This window comes from Notothenia rossii (genome assembly GCF_949606895.1).
Source record: "Notothenia rossii genome assembly, chromosome: 11".
Classification (NCBI taxonomy): domain Eukaryota; kingdom Metazoa; phylum Chordata; class Actinopteri; order Perciformes; family Nototheniidae; genus Notothenia; species Notothenia rossii.
The window spans coordinates 41,445,594-41,460,871 of NC_136910.1; the positions used below are offsets into that span (position 1 = coordinate 41,445,594).

A 15,278-nucleotide genomic window follows, 5' to 3' on the forward strand; every position below is an offset into this window, starting at 1 on the left:
AGACTAAGTTAACTATCTAAACACTCAGAGTCCTTTACCTCACTGTGCCTCTCAGTCTGACAGGAGAGCTCTCCTCCACCCTGGTTGTAGAAACAGCTTCTTATATCCGTTAGCGCAGCAGAAGCTAACAACATTCCCCGCCGGTACCGGTGCACCCCCTCTCTCTATCTATCTCTCTCTCTCTCTCACGCTGGCTGTGAGCTGCGGGCGCCTGATAAGCCAACATCCCCCACTTTCATCACTTACAGCGCCCATCGTACAGGGCAAATGGAAAATGTAACCGGGGTGAAAAGGGTGTTATCTTTACTTAATTATGAATGTTGTTACATCAAGGCGGAAAATTCTTTTTTTTTAAATGTAATCTTGTGGCAGTGCTGATCCCCTGTGTTCCACCAGGGGGTGCTGCAGCACCCTCAGCACCCCTACTTCCCACGGCCCTAGTAGCACCAGATGCTAACAACAATACACGTAACCGGTGCGCGCGCTTTCTCGCTTGCTCGCGCCACACATACACTAACACACACCCTCCCGAGCTTGAATGACACACAGAGACCAATCGAGGGCATTAGTATAATCTGTATGAAATTGGCCATGTCGGCAGGCCACATCATGTAGACAGCCAGTCACCCTCTGTGAGGCAGAGTCAGACCCACATTTGCGCAGCGTTGCGTTCACAATACATACGTATAAGTACCGGTACCACATGGGTAAAAATCAGAAGTGCCGGTACTGCGTACCGGTGAGTACCGGCCCAATTCAAGCACTGGTTATTTCCCTCTGCATTATGAACGCGTATCTAACCAACGGGACCGCGCCGCCCGGCACGTTCATTTTACGTTTCCCGACCAATCAGAGCACACTGTGCTCACAGGGAGGGTGGGGGCTGGAGCTATTGGAGCTACAACGAGCCGTTAAAGGCAGAGAGTGAAATTCAGTGAATACACGTAGTTTACAGAGATGCTGTTTGAGAAACCTATGTGAGTTGCGTATATCTTTACCCATGGATGCACAATAAGAACATATCGTCTTACTGCCATCCCACGGAGCTGTAATAATGGATATATTGCACATGTTTGCTGTAATTTATTATCATACTACATGTGCTGTATGATTAAATCTTGTACCGTAAATGTTGTATTAAATAAAGTTAATATTACCGACGTTAGATTAACGTCCCTGTAGCTTTTTATTGCACTAAGAAGTGTATTGCACTATATGTATATATATCCATCCATCTCCATCCATCCATCTTCTCCCGCTTATCCGTGGTCGGGTCGCGGAGGTAGCAGTTCCAGCAGAGAGCCCCAAACTTTCTTTTCCCTGGCCACATCAACCAGCTCTGACTGGGGGATCCCAAGGCGCTCCCAGGCCAGCGAAGAGATATAATCCCTCCACCTGGTCCTAGGTCTACCCCTTGGTCTCTTCCCAGCTGGACGTGCCTGGAACACCTCCCTAGGGAGGCGCCCAGGTGGCATCCTAACTAGGTGCCCGAACCACCTCAACTGGCTCCTTTCGACGCGAAGGAGGAGCGGTTCAACTCCGAGTCCCTCCCGGATGACCGAACTTCTCACCTTATCCCTAAGGGAGACACCAGCCACCCTGCGGAGAAAACCCATCTCGGCCGCTTGTACCCGCGATCTCGTTCTTTCGGTCATGACCCATCCTTCATGACCATAGGTGAGGGTAGGAACGAAAATGGCCCGGTAGACAGAGAGCTTTGCCTTCTGGCTCAGCTCCCTTTTCGTCACAACGGTGCGGTAAAGAGACTGCAGTACCGCTCCCGCTGCTCCGATTCTCCGACCCATCTCACGCTCCATTGTTCCCTCACTCGAGAACAAGACCCCGAGATACTTGAACTCCTTCACTTGGGGTAAGGACTCATTCCCTACTTGGAGTGGACAGTCCATCGGTTTCCTGCTGAGAACCATGGCCTCAGATTTGGAGGTGCTGATCCTCATCCCAGCCGCTTCACACTCGGTTGCGAACCGATCCAGTGAGTGCTGAAGGTCGCAGACCGATGAAGCCATCAGAACCACATCATCTGCAAAAAGCAGTGGTGCAATCCTTAGTCCACCGAACTGCAGACCCCCTCCCCCACGACTACGCCTCGAAATCCGATCCATGTATATTACAAACAGGATTGGTGACAAAGCGCAGCCCTGGCGGAGGCCAACCCTCACCTGAAATGGGTCCGACTTACTACCGAGGACCCGGACACAGCTCTCGCTTTGGGAGTACAGAGATTGGATGGCCCTGAGTAGAGACCCCCTCACCCCATACTCCCGCAGCACCTCCCACAGTGACTCCCTGGGAACCCGGTCATATGCCTTCTCCAAGTCTACAAAACACATGTAGACTGGATAAGCGTACTCCCAGGCACCCTCCAGGATCCTTGCGAGAGTAAAAAGCTGATCCGTCGTTCCACGACCAGGACGGAATCCGCATTGTTCCTCCTCAATCTGAGGTTCGACAATCGGCCTGACCCTCCTTTCGAGTACCTTAGAGTAAACTTTCCCGGGGAGGCTGAGTAGTGTGATGCCTCGGTAATTGGCACACACCCTCTGATCCCCCTTTTTGAAAAGGGGAACCACCACTCCGGTCTGCCACTCCTTCGGTACTGTTTCCGACTTCCACGCAACGTTGATGAGACGTGTCAACCATGACAGTCCCTCAACACCCAGAGCCTTCAGCATTTCTGGGCGGATCTCATCCACCCCCGGGGCTTTGCCACTGTGAAGTTGTTTGACGACCTCAGTGACCTCCCCCCGGGAGATTGGTGTCGATCCCCCTTCATACTCCAGCTCTGCCTCTAACATAGAGGGCGGAGTTGTCGGGTTCAGGAGTTCCTCAAATTGCTCCTTCCAACGCCCTAACACTCCATCAGTTGAGGTCAACAACGTCCCATCCTTACTGTACACAGCTTGGATGGTTCCCTGCTTCCCCCTCCTGAGGTGTCGGACAGTTTTCCAGAACAACTTTGGTGCCGCCCGAAAGTCTTTTTCCATGTCCTCTCCGAACTTCTCCCACACCCGCTGCTTTGCCTCGGCCACGGCTGAGGCTGCTGCCCTTCGGGCCTGTCGGTACCTTGCAACTGCCTCGGGAGTCCCCCGGGATAAAAAATCCCTGAAGGCCTCCTTCTTCAGTCGGACGGCTTCCCTGACCACCGGTGTCCACCAGGAGGTTCGAGGGTTACCGCCCCTTGAGGCACCTAGGACCTTGAGACCACAGCTCCCCGCCGCGGCTTCGGCAATAGAGGCTTTGAACACCGACCACTCTGGTTCAATGTCCCCAACCTCCACAGGAATGCCCGAAAAGCTCCGCCGGAGGTGTGAGTTGAAGGCCTCCTGAACTTGGGCCTCCTCCAGACGTTCCCAGTTCACCCGAACTACACGTTTGGGCTTACCAGGTCTATCCAGAGGCTTCCCCCGCCACTCGACCCAACTCACCACCAGATGGTGATCAGTTGACAACTCCGCCCCTCTCTTTACCCGAGTGTCCAAAACATACGGCCTCAGGTCCGATGATACGATAACAAAATCGATCATGGACCTTCTGCCTAGGGTGCTCTGGTACCACGTACACTTATGAGCATCCTTATGTTCGAACATGGTGTTTGTTATGGCCAATCCATGACTAGCACAGAAGTCCAGTAACAAACCACCACTCCGGTTCAGATCAGGGGGGCCGTTCCTCCCAATCACTCCCCTCCAAGTGTCTCCATCATTGCCCACATGTGCGTTGAAGTCTCCCAGCAAGATTAAAGAGTCCCCTTCAGGAGCCCCATACAGGACTCTTTCCAGGGTCTCCAAGAAGGCCGTATACTCTGAACTGCTGTTGGGTGCATAAGCACACACAACAGTCAGAGTTTTCCCCCCCATAACCCGCAGGCGTAGGGAGGCAACCCTCTCGTCCACTGGGGTAGACTCCAACAACGAAGCACCCAACCGGGGACTTGTGAGTATCCCCACACCCGCCCGGCGCCTCACACCTTGAGCAACTCCGGAGAAGAATAGAGTCCAACCCCTATCCAGAAGTAAGGTTCCAGAGCCGACGCTGTGCGTAGAGGTGAGCCCAACCAGATCCAACTGGTAACGCTCCACCTCCCGCACAAGCTCCGACTCCTTCCCCCCCAGAGAGGTGACGTTCCACGTCCCCAAAGCCAGCTTCTGTCGCCCGGGTCTGGTCCGTCGAGACCCTCTGCCTTCACTGCCACCCTTCTGGCAGCGCACCCGACCCCATCGCTGTTTCCCGTAGGTGGTGGGCCCGCGGGACGGAGAAGCGGAGGTGTTGCCCACGTCGCCTTTTCGGGCTGTGCCCGGCCGGGCTCCGTGGCAAGCCCGGCCACCAGACGCTCGCCGACGAGTCCTCCTTCTGGGCCTGGCTCCAGAAGGGGACCCCGGGCTTCCTCCGGGCCGGGTATCCTCACTTCGTGTGTCGTCTTTCATGAGGTCTTTTGAACCAATCTTAGTCTGGCCCCTTGCCTGAGACCAATTTGCCATGGGAGACCCTACCAGGAACACAAGGTTCCAGACAACACAGCCCCCAGGTTCATCAGGGCACACAAACCTCTCTACCACGGTAAGGTGCTGGTTCTTCAGAGAGGCAATATATATATATATATATATATGTATATATATATATATATATATATATATATATACAGTGCAATCATTCTTTCACGCTAAATGAAGCTCTGTTGCTTGGATATCACTAGATCCTGTTACAGCGTAATATAAGTACATAACAATTGATGTGTACATTAGCATAATTACTAGCTCGCCGCTAGCTGCTAACTGCCGCCTCGTTAATATCAAATCCATCAAAATAACAAATCATTACCATGCTGTCATGAACGCGCAGTGCTGTTACGTGTACGCAAATTGACGTGCTTGATGTGTGAATAGGCCTGTCACGATAATTAATTGTGTTGGACGATAAATTTTTCTGGAAATTATTGCGATAAACGATAATATTGTCAGCACCGTTTTAAGACCATTTTAGACATAATGATAATATATAATAATAATTCTAGTACATCCTTTCAAACATAACTTTTTATTGAACATTCAACATTGCAAATGAAATGTGAAATAATATTAAAATATATAAATTCATAAATAAAACAAATTAATTAAATTATAAAAAAAATATTAAATCACACACAACCAAAACAATAAATTAAATAGAGTCAGGCTGGAAAACAGAGCTCTCTCTCTCATATATATATATATAAATAAATAAATAAATAAATATGAGCACACATTATCTCACAAGCACAAAAAAACTCCTTAAAACAACAGTCAAGTGTACAGTCCACTGTCAAAGACCCAGATGCCTCAACAGACCATATCCAAATCTGTTTTTCTAAATTTTCGAGCAAGGAACACCAACATGTTTGCATTGTCGGGCGGGGCTCTCCATCTCCAGCTGCCGTGTTTGCTCCCAGCTGGGAAAACGGAATGGGGTGGTTGTGTTTTAGGTGGTTTAAAATGCGTGGTTTTGCCTGCTTTTGTCGCTACCTTTTTTAAACCAATGCGACACACCGCCCGGCTCATTCAAGTCCGTAGGTTCGCCTCGTTGATTTGGTTTGAATCCAAAATACTGCCACACCGGAGAATCGAGATGTGTAGTAAGGTTTTGTAACCAATTCCATTTCACTTTAAATTCCCCGCGAGTAAGTCACACGTTGTCTCCCGCTTGTCGCTATATTATTAATTTGGCTGCTACGCTGCTGCACGTGCACGCGGAGTGTCCTGACCTGGCTGTGTGTCAGCCCCGCCCCTCACAGCGCGCCTGTCAGCCACAGCGCTCCAGGCTAAAATGCTGGTCACATCTTTATGTAAACGGCAATTTATCGAGCTCAGAAAAGTTATCGAGTCCATTTTTATTTATCGTACAATAAGTCAATTTATCGATTATCGCGACAGGCCTATGTGTGAACGAGCATTTTGGTTAAAGTTGCGCATGCACTATGATCGCACATACGGGTACTTCTCAGGCATGCCGGGTAATCTGTGACGTTTTGCTCTCAAAAGAATTGGGCCATTTTATCATCATGCGCCAATGAGCAACTCTCATAGGAATGAATGAGGCCCCGCCTCCCACGCTGTATCCAGTTCTTATTATACATCCATGGGAAAAACACAAAAGCATTGTACACAATTTAAACCTATCAATGTCGTTTGATTAACAAAGATAATATGGTGTTTTTGAGTTGATGAGTAGTGGAGATATCACTATCAAATCAATAGAGAGGCGAAGTCCCTCCCCTTCCGGTTAAACTCTATGGGACCTTATTTCGGAAAAGTTATACATTGAAGTCAATGGAGAGAGAAAGATTATCTTTCGATCCCATTTTAATTGTGCCACGAATTACACATATGATGTTTGTCAATTTAAAAGAAAATGTTGCAAGTCAAAAGAATAAGAATGTGTCGTAAAACTGTGAAGTAACATATTTTTGTGTGAAGCCGCTCTGTGAACTACATGTCTCTGGTTTCGCAAAATACGCGTCACCAACACAAAGATGGCTGTCACGTTAGCGCATTTCACCTCTTTCTTTCAGAACGAGGCGAAAATCATTACAAGTCTTGGCATGTTGAGAGCTGTACATACACGAAAGGGGAGTTAGTCGGTTCTGTAAAGGCCCAGATACGCCGGCCAGTCACCTGAGAAGTCGCCGACGCCGACACCGAGTGTTGCGTCGCCGGACTCTCCTGCGTATTTGCCGACTTCGCGCACTGGAACACACCGCAAATCCGAGCCGAGCACGTATGAACTGCGCATGCGTGAGTGGCAATAACTCTCCTTACCAGCAGGCGGCAGTAGTGTGTAGTGTATTCATCATTCAAAAGAGGCAACAACCGGAAGACAGAGAAGAAAAACAGACTCCGTGATATAAACAAACAACAAATAGCGTTTTTCTTTCCATTTTCACTCTCGTCCATTGAAAACATGAACGAACAGGAGCTCTATAAACCGATGAGGTGAAATAGCCGTCCGTGTGTGTTCCATATTCCATTTTAAATCATTTGTTTACCTCCCTCACTTCCGTTAACGCTTCTCATGCACTGATTCGCTAGCTGAACAGCCAATCAGTGTTATCCCTTTGTCCGACTTCCGGTGGTGTTCCCGACGCCGATTCAACATGTTGAATCGGCAAGAAAAGGCGTCAGGTCGGCAGAAAAGACCCGACGGTGCGGCGCACACCACTCCAAATAGGGCGTGCCCACGCTCATGTTCGGCCCGACTCCCATTTACTGCCGATTTCGGGCCGGTGTATCTGGGCCTTAAGAGCCAGCATGCGGGACCGGCTTTACAAGGTTTCGGTGAGTGACATGAGTGCAATGTGTAACGTTAATGTCAGCTAGCTAACATTAGCTAACAAGGTACACTAACGTGTTTTGTTTTAGCAACTAGTTTTCTTGTTAAGAACTTCGTGGCCTCTGTGTGTGCTGTGGATAACATTAGTGTTCATTAGTTGCTCTTCAGATTGAAGCGGCCAGTTTTATATCGACTATACTGTATGTGTGATCTCCTTTTACATCTCGTTGTGTCATTTGAGTTTATTTGCTGTGTTTAGATTCAAGGATTTTGGTTATCTCAGGGCTCGAGGGCCCGGGGCCATCTAGTATTTAGCTCGGGCAATGAAGCCTCACCTGCTGGTTGCCCGATCGGGCAATCTATTATGCCAGCAGCTCGCGGATCCAGTAATGAGTGACCCGACAGTAAAACTAAACATATCTATAACTAGTTTAGGTAGTTTGAGAGGTAATTAAAATAGCTACGTGTGATATTCTAACCTGAAGAGTGTGTTTTGTCCGCTCACCGCTGCATGTGATCACGCAGTGCTACGTGTCGACTCGTCAGCAGCAGCTGATCTCTCTCTCCCGTCAGATTAGACTTCACTCGCATTTATGTCCATATCGATCAGATCTAGCTAGTTCTAGCTAATGATAGAACTACCTGCTTATTAAAAGACACCTAGACAATAAGTGTCGCTATGCAACTGGGTGAGGCCACAAAGTATAGACAAGTTTACGCGCCAAAACACGGGTAGCGCCATAACCCTACACAAATGCACTTCATTTCCGCCGGAAGTCTTTTGCACAGCGTCTGTCGGTGTAAACCGGTGTAAACAGTCAGACGGGCACTGGTGTAAACACAGCGATTTCGATGCTAACAGTGATGCTAGCTTGGGAACACGATTCTACTTCTTTGACTGGAGATGGCGTTACTCTCCCCCACCCGAATTCAGTGCAAAACTGGGAGGATAACATGACGACGTGGCCCAGCATAACGTACAGCAAAATTTGCTCCTACTTCGTTCAATCCATGGCAATAGATGGAAAAGCAATGGACAGTCTGAAGGCATATCATAAGGCTGCGCACATTCTACTTTGCCCACATGCTCCCGAAAATTGTTGACGATTTTGTTGAGGGAAGGTTACAGTTCTGCAGAAAATATCTCAGCATTTTAAAACCAAAATAAACTGCCTTATTTAGGTCATGCCCACAGGAGCCAACAGTTGTCTGTTGTTTACATAATGCACAATTTACATGATCTCTTTATGCTGTGCAATATATCATATGTGCCTGTACTGTTTGAGTGAAAATAAAGTTTGATGTAATTTAATTTCATTATTGCACTGTTATTGCATTATTGCATTTCATATGTTCCTTAGAGTGCTACAATTTCTTTTAACACAGTTCATCATTCATATTAAGCTCATACTGTACATAAATAACACTGAATGAATTAATTGTTGAGAGGAAACTAAAGAAATGGCTTCAACAAGAAAGATCACATGTTTAATCCTAACAGGTATTACAAATTAAAATATAAAAGCAGCCCACACAATTACATCACTATGAAAATATTCATATATAATATTAAAAAATACAATGCATGCAGTATTTGTTGTGTTTATCTGTATTTAATGAACAACATGGTTGGGTGCTGGGTGCTGGTTTGTGGTCGTAGCACTCTCTATCTAACCACTCGTTCAGGTGCTTTCTCGAGTGATTGCAACCAACTACCGCACACGTAGTTCCCGAACCACTTTTCTTCATGTTGTAATTGTTATATCCTCTTTGTCTCTGCGATATCAGTGCTTTGTCGGCACAACGGAGCTAGCTAGCAAAACAAACCCAGTCCGCCAAAACGGAAGTGCATTCCATCGAAGGGAGGAGTTCAGGATGTAGAGCGGAAACGGCTCAATAACTTGTGTATAGCGCAGCATTATGCATTTGTTTACATGCCCACCGGAACCCCGAGGCATTACCAACAGATCAACGCACAATCAACCCACACAGGACATCTCTTTCTCCACATTAAGTGTTAGACATTAGAATTGACTATTCTTGTCTGTCACATACTCTTCCTGTCTGTCACATAAGTGGCGCAACTGAAGCGGTATTGTGCTAAAGGGAAATTATTGTGACCGAAGAGATTTAGATTTGCCGGCCAACGGGAACTCTGACGTCGCCATTTTGTATGCTTCGCGGATGCGCTCGGCTCCTCTCGACTGCTGCTCGGGTCTGCTCGGTCAGCTTCCGGATGAGGAGGCATTCGTTCGACCAACTTACAGTAGATAACATTACAAACATTTTTAACAGGGGCCATAATAGTGTAAATAATGTTTGTTTTGGCAGTTATAACTGAATGTAATGTTTTCTACTTTTTTACATCTGATGAAGGCATTTGCCTTCACCAGATGGAAAGTGTCTTGACGAACAACTTAAGTATTTCTTATAGCTATGCAGGGCATGCAAGCGAGCAAACACAAACAAGAACAAACAAACAAGTGAAATGAAGAATAAAATTGAAATTGTACAATATAATATTGTGCTGGTTCATCTTATAATTCAGTCTAGAGAAGGCACCAGACAGCATCTAAGACCTGCAAAAATCTAAATGTTCTAGGGGGAGGCCCCCCAAACCCTTCGTGGCATTTCGTCCGCAAGCATTTTTCAGGGCAATCTCTATTGGGCTCAGGGCCATCTGTAAATTAGCTTAGATGGCCCACAGGGCCACCCCCCAAAATCCTTAATGTCATGCACTGTATCTTGTCAATTTGTTTGGTTATCTAGGCACAGCTGTGTGTGACTCCCTCTGGTACACTGGTATGTGTTTTCCTAATGTAGAGAGCGTTGATTTAATTAATAAACTACACACTGAGTCTACATCCTGACCATCCTTTTTTTTGTTGATCAAATGTTTTTATTCATACGCATTTAGAAAAATACAATGTACAATAACAACCAATACAAAACAAATTACAAAAAAACAGGGAAAAAAAACAACAACAATCAGACAAAACTATGGAAAAATAAACCCTCCCACCCCAGATCCTGACCATCCTTGTATTATTGCTCATTCAATCTATTATAGCATGTTAACAAATGGTACTTCATTTATTTTTACAGATCTGCATGGGAGACGATGGCGCGATGCAGAGCGCTGTCTGTGATTTTGCACGGGGGATGTAATGCAGCCACGGCAATATTTGCACGCTGGAGAGTTCGGGGTCAGTGCCTGTAGACTCAGGCCCTTTGCTGTAGCTGTGGTCGGTGGACTGATTTACAGCTAAGCTCCCTTTCTCTTTTGTCCACTCAAATAAACTTGGCCCTTTGTCTTTTCCATGTGGAAAATGGCAGCTGCATATTCTGCATTTCTCATCTGGCTCCCTGTCTGCTCATCTACAATGAGAAAATGATATAATTAATTACTAATAATCATTTAAACCTGCCAAATAGTCCCCTACCCATAGTTTAAACAGTCTACACTCTTCTATTTATCTTGTGAAGCACTTTTAACATTCAGCTTGTGTGTGTTTTGTTTGTATTTATTTCCAGGTAGAAGAGGACCAAGAGCGAGGAAGTAAGACAGAGCTCTTAATGTGTGACACATATATAGTGATAAATGGCTTCACCTGACCACTGTTCCTAAATAAAACAAGTTTTCTGCATCATCAGTAATTTTTTTCAAATAATTACCAATATTTCACAAATTCTTCATGTAAACTTAAGAGCACAGCTGTATGTTGAGTATGTCAACTTTGCTTGGTTCATCTTACTGGGGGGCAGCTACATGGATGTCGGTGCAGTCCACAATCATTGTGCAGTTGAAGGCAGAATGAATGAAGGCAGAATGAATGTATTATTGACTCAGAATGAAGCACAACTTCATGTCATACAATACATTGACTTTATTTGTAATTGTGTAAAAAAATATGAGCATTGTATGGAGGCTCCCGGAAGGAGAGGGACTTCGCCTCTCTCTCGAGACGTCCCTCCCCTTCCGGTGGACCTCCATGGGACCTTATTTCGGAAAAATTATGTATTGAATTCAATGGAGAGAGAAAGATTATCTTTCGAACCCGTTTGAATTGTGCCACGAATTACACATATGATGTTTGTCAATTTAAAAGATAATTTTGCAAGTAAAAAAAACCAAAATGTGTCGCAAAACTGTGAAGTAACACATTTGTTTGTGTGAAACACTGAATGAACAAGGGCCCTTTCTCATTTCTCTAACTCCCCTCCTCGACTCCTATCCTCAATACTTAGTCCCGCCCACAGGAGATGCGAGCGGAGGAGCCGAGGAGGGGAACAGAGGAGAGAGGAGGGGAAGCAGCAGGCGGTTAGAGAAATGAGAACTCCTCTCCTCTGAGTGGTCATTTTAAAGAGACGTCCATTAATGATGACAGGAGGCACAGCAGCCCTCTGTCTGATGGACAGATGTGTTCATGATGACTTATATATTTACTTTTAATTCATTCACAGTGCGGTATAACGACACAATAACAGGCTACAGATGCGGACACACACACACACACATATATGTATATATTTATATAAATATATACAATTTCAGAATCAAACAGAGCACTCGCATAATAACCGATAATAACGTAACACTATCAGAAAATGGATATCCCCCCCCCTCTCCCCTCTCTGGTCGCTACAATGAGGAAAATAAATTACGGGAATACGGGCCAAAAGTTTTATTTAGAAGTATTAAAAGTAAGCAGAGGACACCAAACCAACTGAGACATGTGTATTTTATTATGTGAAGCACTAAATGGTTTTAGAAAAATATCGACTCTTTGTTTGTAGATATCTACTAAAGTAAAGCAAATAAAGAGAGTAGGCCTGTTATACTGAGTGATATATATTATACACACTGCTCTGCTTTCTGCACTGACCTCACAGCTGTTCTCACTGTAAACATTGCGTCGCGATGAGAGCAGTTAATAAAATAATATCCAGGGGATGCAAGCAGAGCTGTCATTGGCTGAGATAAGTCCGGCCGTGCGTCACGACTCTTTGAAACATCTCTGTTCCCGGAAATGCATCCACGAAGGAGTCGTGGAGGACCTATCAGTGTATCCTCGGTTATAGCTCCTCCAGAGAGCCTCCTCGACGCTCGATCCTCGAAGTGCATTTAGAGAAATTAGATGTCCTTCAAAATGGCGCGCTGAAATTCATTTCCGGGTCACTACCGGAGGACCAAGGAGTCGAGGAGTCGAGGAGGGGGATTTGATGAAATTAGAAAGGGCCTATATCTCCGGTCTAGCAGAACAACACACGTCACCAAGATGGCCGTCACTACTGTCTTGTCAACAAAAGGATTGACTACCCTCACTATCACCACAATGAAACACGTCCAGAAGAATGTAATGCAAAGCTGCCTGCCTGCCTTCCTTTGATTCTCTCTGAACTGCCTGGTCTTTTTAATGTTTAATGTCAACCATTTGTGCAGATAGCATGAAGTAGAAAAGATTGCATATGCTAATGTAGCGTTAGCATTTCTCCCCCGGGCTTAAATTGTGTATTATAGAATGATCACACCAGTGTGACAGTACTCTTCAAAGGGTTCACGAAATATGACTACTACTCTTACTCTTTAACATGTTGGGTTACTTAATGTTACTTCATGTTAAGGCTAATAAAAATGACAAGGCTGTAATGCTAACTAACGTGCTATCTACTAGCTAGGTAGCTAACTTGATCCAGCCACTCCTGGTCCTTTCATCAGACGGGAAGTGAAAGAACGAGCAAGACCCATTACTGGTATGATAACAACCTGGTACAAAGCACACAAGCATCTTGTTAAAGTCATCTTATCTTAGCCAGTGCCATATAGCCTAGATAGATTCTATCTATATGGCACTGAGCTATCTCTTAGTGGAGGAAAACAGTTATGACATCACTTACGCGACTGGGATTTGTAGTCTTTCTAGTTGCGTATTTTTCATAGTCTTATATTGTTTTATGACAAACTGTGACTTTTATGACATGGAAATTATTTTTTAAGATTGACAAACATCATATGTGTAATTCATGGCACAATTCAAACAGGATCGAAAGATAAGTTTTCTCTCTTCATTGACTCAATGTATAATTTTTCCGAAATAAGGTCCCATGGACCGGAAGTAGATGGGCGTGACTTCGCCACTCTATTGACAGCATGATTGACAGTAAGGAGAATACTTACTTCTGGGTGTACAATTCTCCGTTATCCAATGGTAATGGACGCTCACATTGCCTTTAACAGCCGCCGACATAAACGGATGCAGTGCTTCCATGAGCGTCAAATACCGCCGCCGATGGGAATACATTGCAATCAGTTGAAAGCTCTTTGCGTCCGTTTATGAAGCTGATGGAGCCTCGGCGCGTCCCAACTGCACGCCACGGGACCCTGACCAAGCGTCGCTCCTGGACGTTTAGGGAGTGAGAGTGTGTTGGCTTCTATAGTTTTTATGGTAGTGCAGATTGCAACTAAATGAAATCGTCTCCGCACCCCCCTCCCAACGAGCGTGAAGTTGACGTTACGCTTAGCTTCCAGGCTATCCTTACTATAAAATTACTTCGAAAGAAACACATTTCGTCTGGCTTTAGCTGATTTTTACCAGCGTATAGGAGAACACGGTGGCCTTCAGGTAACAAAAAATGCTAAAGGCCCATATAGAACCAAAGTTGCATTGGTCTGCTCTGAGCAACTGTCGGCACACGCTGACTCGTGAATACCATTACCTGCAGATTAATGCCACTTGTAGATCAGGTAGTGTGAAACCATTGTCAACAATCTGTATCATGTCTTGCTCATGCGAGAACATACAAAACGGGCCCATTCATAAAAACGTTGCCCCAAAGCACTACTAGTGGCCAAAGATTCCACAAGGTACCTTTAACTTTAAATCTGGCACATTTCTAGAAGGAGAAATACAGAATAAACCAAGATTTCAGGGGCTCTAAGCACAATGTGATTACATGAACTTTTATGATTCTCTATTCTGGCCAAACAGTAGCTGTGAAAGAGATTAAGATCCAAAGTTGGACTAAAAATACTTTACAGTCTGAGAATGGCTTTAATAGCAGGGTACACAAATTAAATCAGGCTGTAAATGGCAGTTTAAGCATGTGTATTGTTTTTGGATCACGGAGGGTGCGCAACTGCGCAACAGTTTTACATTTCAGGTTGTGTAAGCCCTAAGGTCCAATCAGAGCCTAACAGAGCCAAGCTGAGTTATCTGAACCCCTAATAAAGAATCCTCCCTGCAGATGTGTATGAGTTGTTCAAGAGTTTAAGATAAGAGGGAAATGTGTGATACTGTAACAAGAATCCAGAAGCTCACTTATTCACAATTTTCAGTTCCAGAGGATTAAAAAATGGTCAAACGAAAATCTTTCCAAATAAAGTCACAGCTATATTGAGAATAAATGGGGCTGCTCTTTTATAAATGGTTACTTTTTGGCCCTCCGGTCGTTTTATTTTCATTCTACTAATTAAGATTGGTTTGCCTATAAATCACCTACAGATTAAGTTTGTTTTTCAATTGCAATTGTGTTTTCCTTTGAGGATGACTAACTTACACTGGTTTAATTCTGCCCACACAAAGTGAAAACTATGTGCATGTGGTGCCGTGTTTCCTCCTCAGACAGAACCAGCTGTGCCGGGTTGATGATAATTTTTTGCTCGTAAGTCATTGGTCTTTTTTTCTATGTGCAGAGCCCTTATTCTCTCCAGCGAGGGCAGCACAGTGTTCCCCTTTAAAGCTCAAGAGACAAATCTGCAACAAATTAGCCAAGTTCTTTTCCCCACGTTGCTGGAATTCACCCTCCATTCCTGATATTTCTGAGAAGGCTGAAAGAATTGAACGTCTGGGTTGCTAACTAGGAGGGAAAATAGTGACAAGGTCTCCTGCATGAGACACGTCATTGGGTAAAGAGGGAGAGAGGATGCTACATTTACCATAAAACAAACACCAACT

General features: G+C 45.3%; 1 long non-coding RNA gene across 1 annotated transcript; it reads left to right on the plus strand.

Moving 5' to 3' along the window:
* Positions 1-5,292: 5,292 nt before the first annotated feature.
* LOC307024308 lies at positions 5,293-10,971 on the plus strand. The gene is made up of 2 exons (XR_013803881.1): positions 5,293-10,529; positions 10,858-10,971. It is a non-coding gene; the product is annotated as an uncharacterized lncRNA (long non-coding RNA).
* Positions 10,972-15,278: the final 4,307 nt, after the last annotated feature.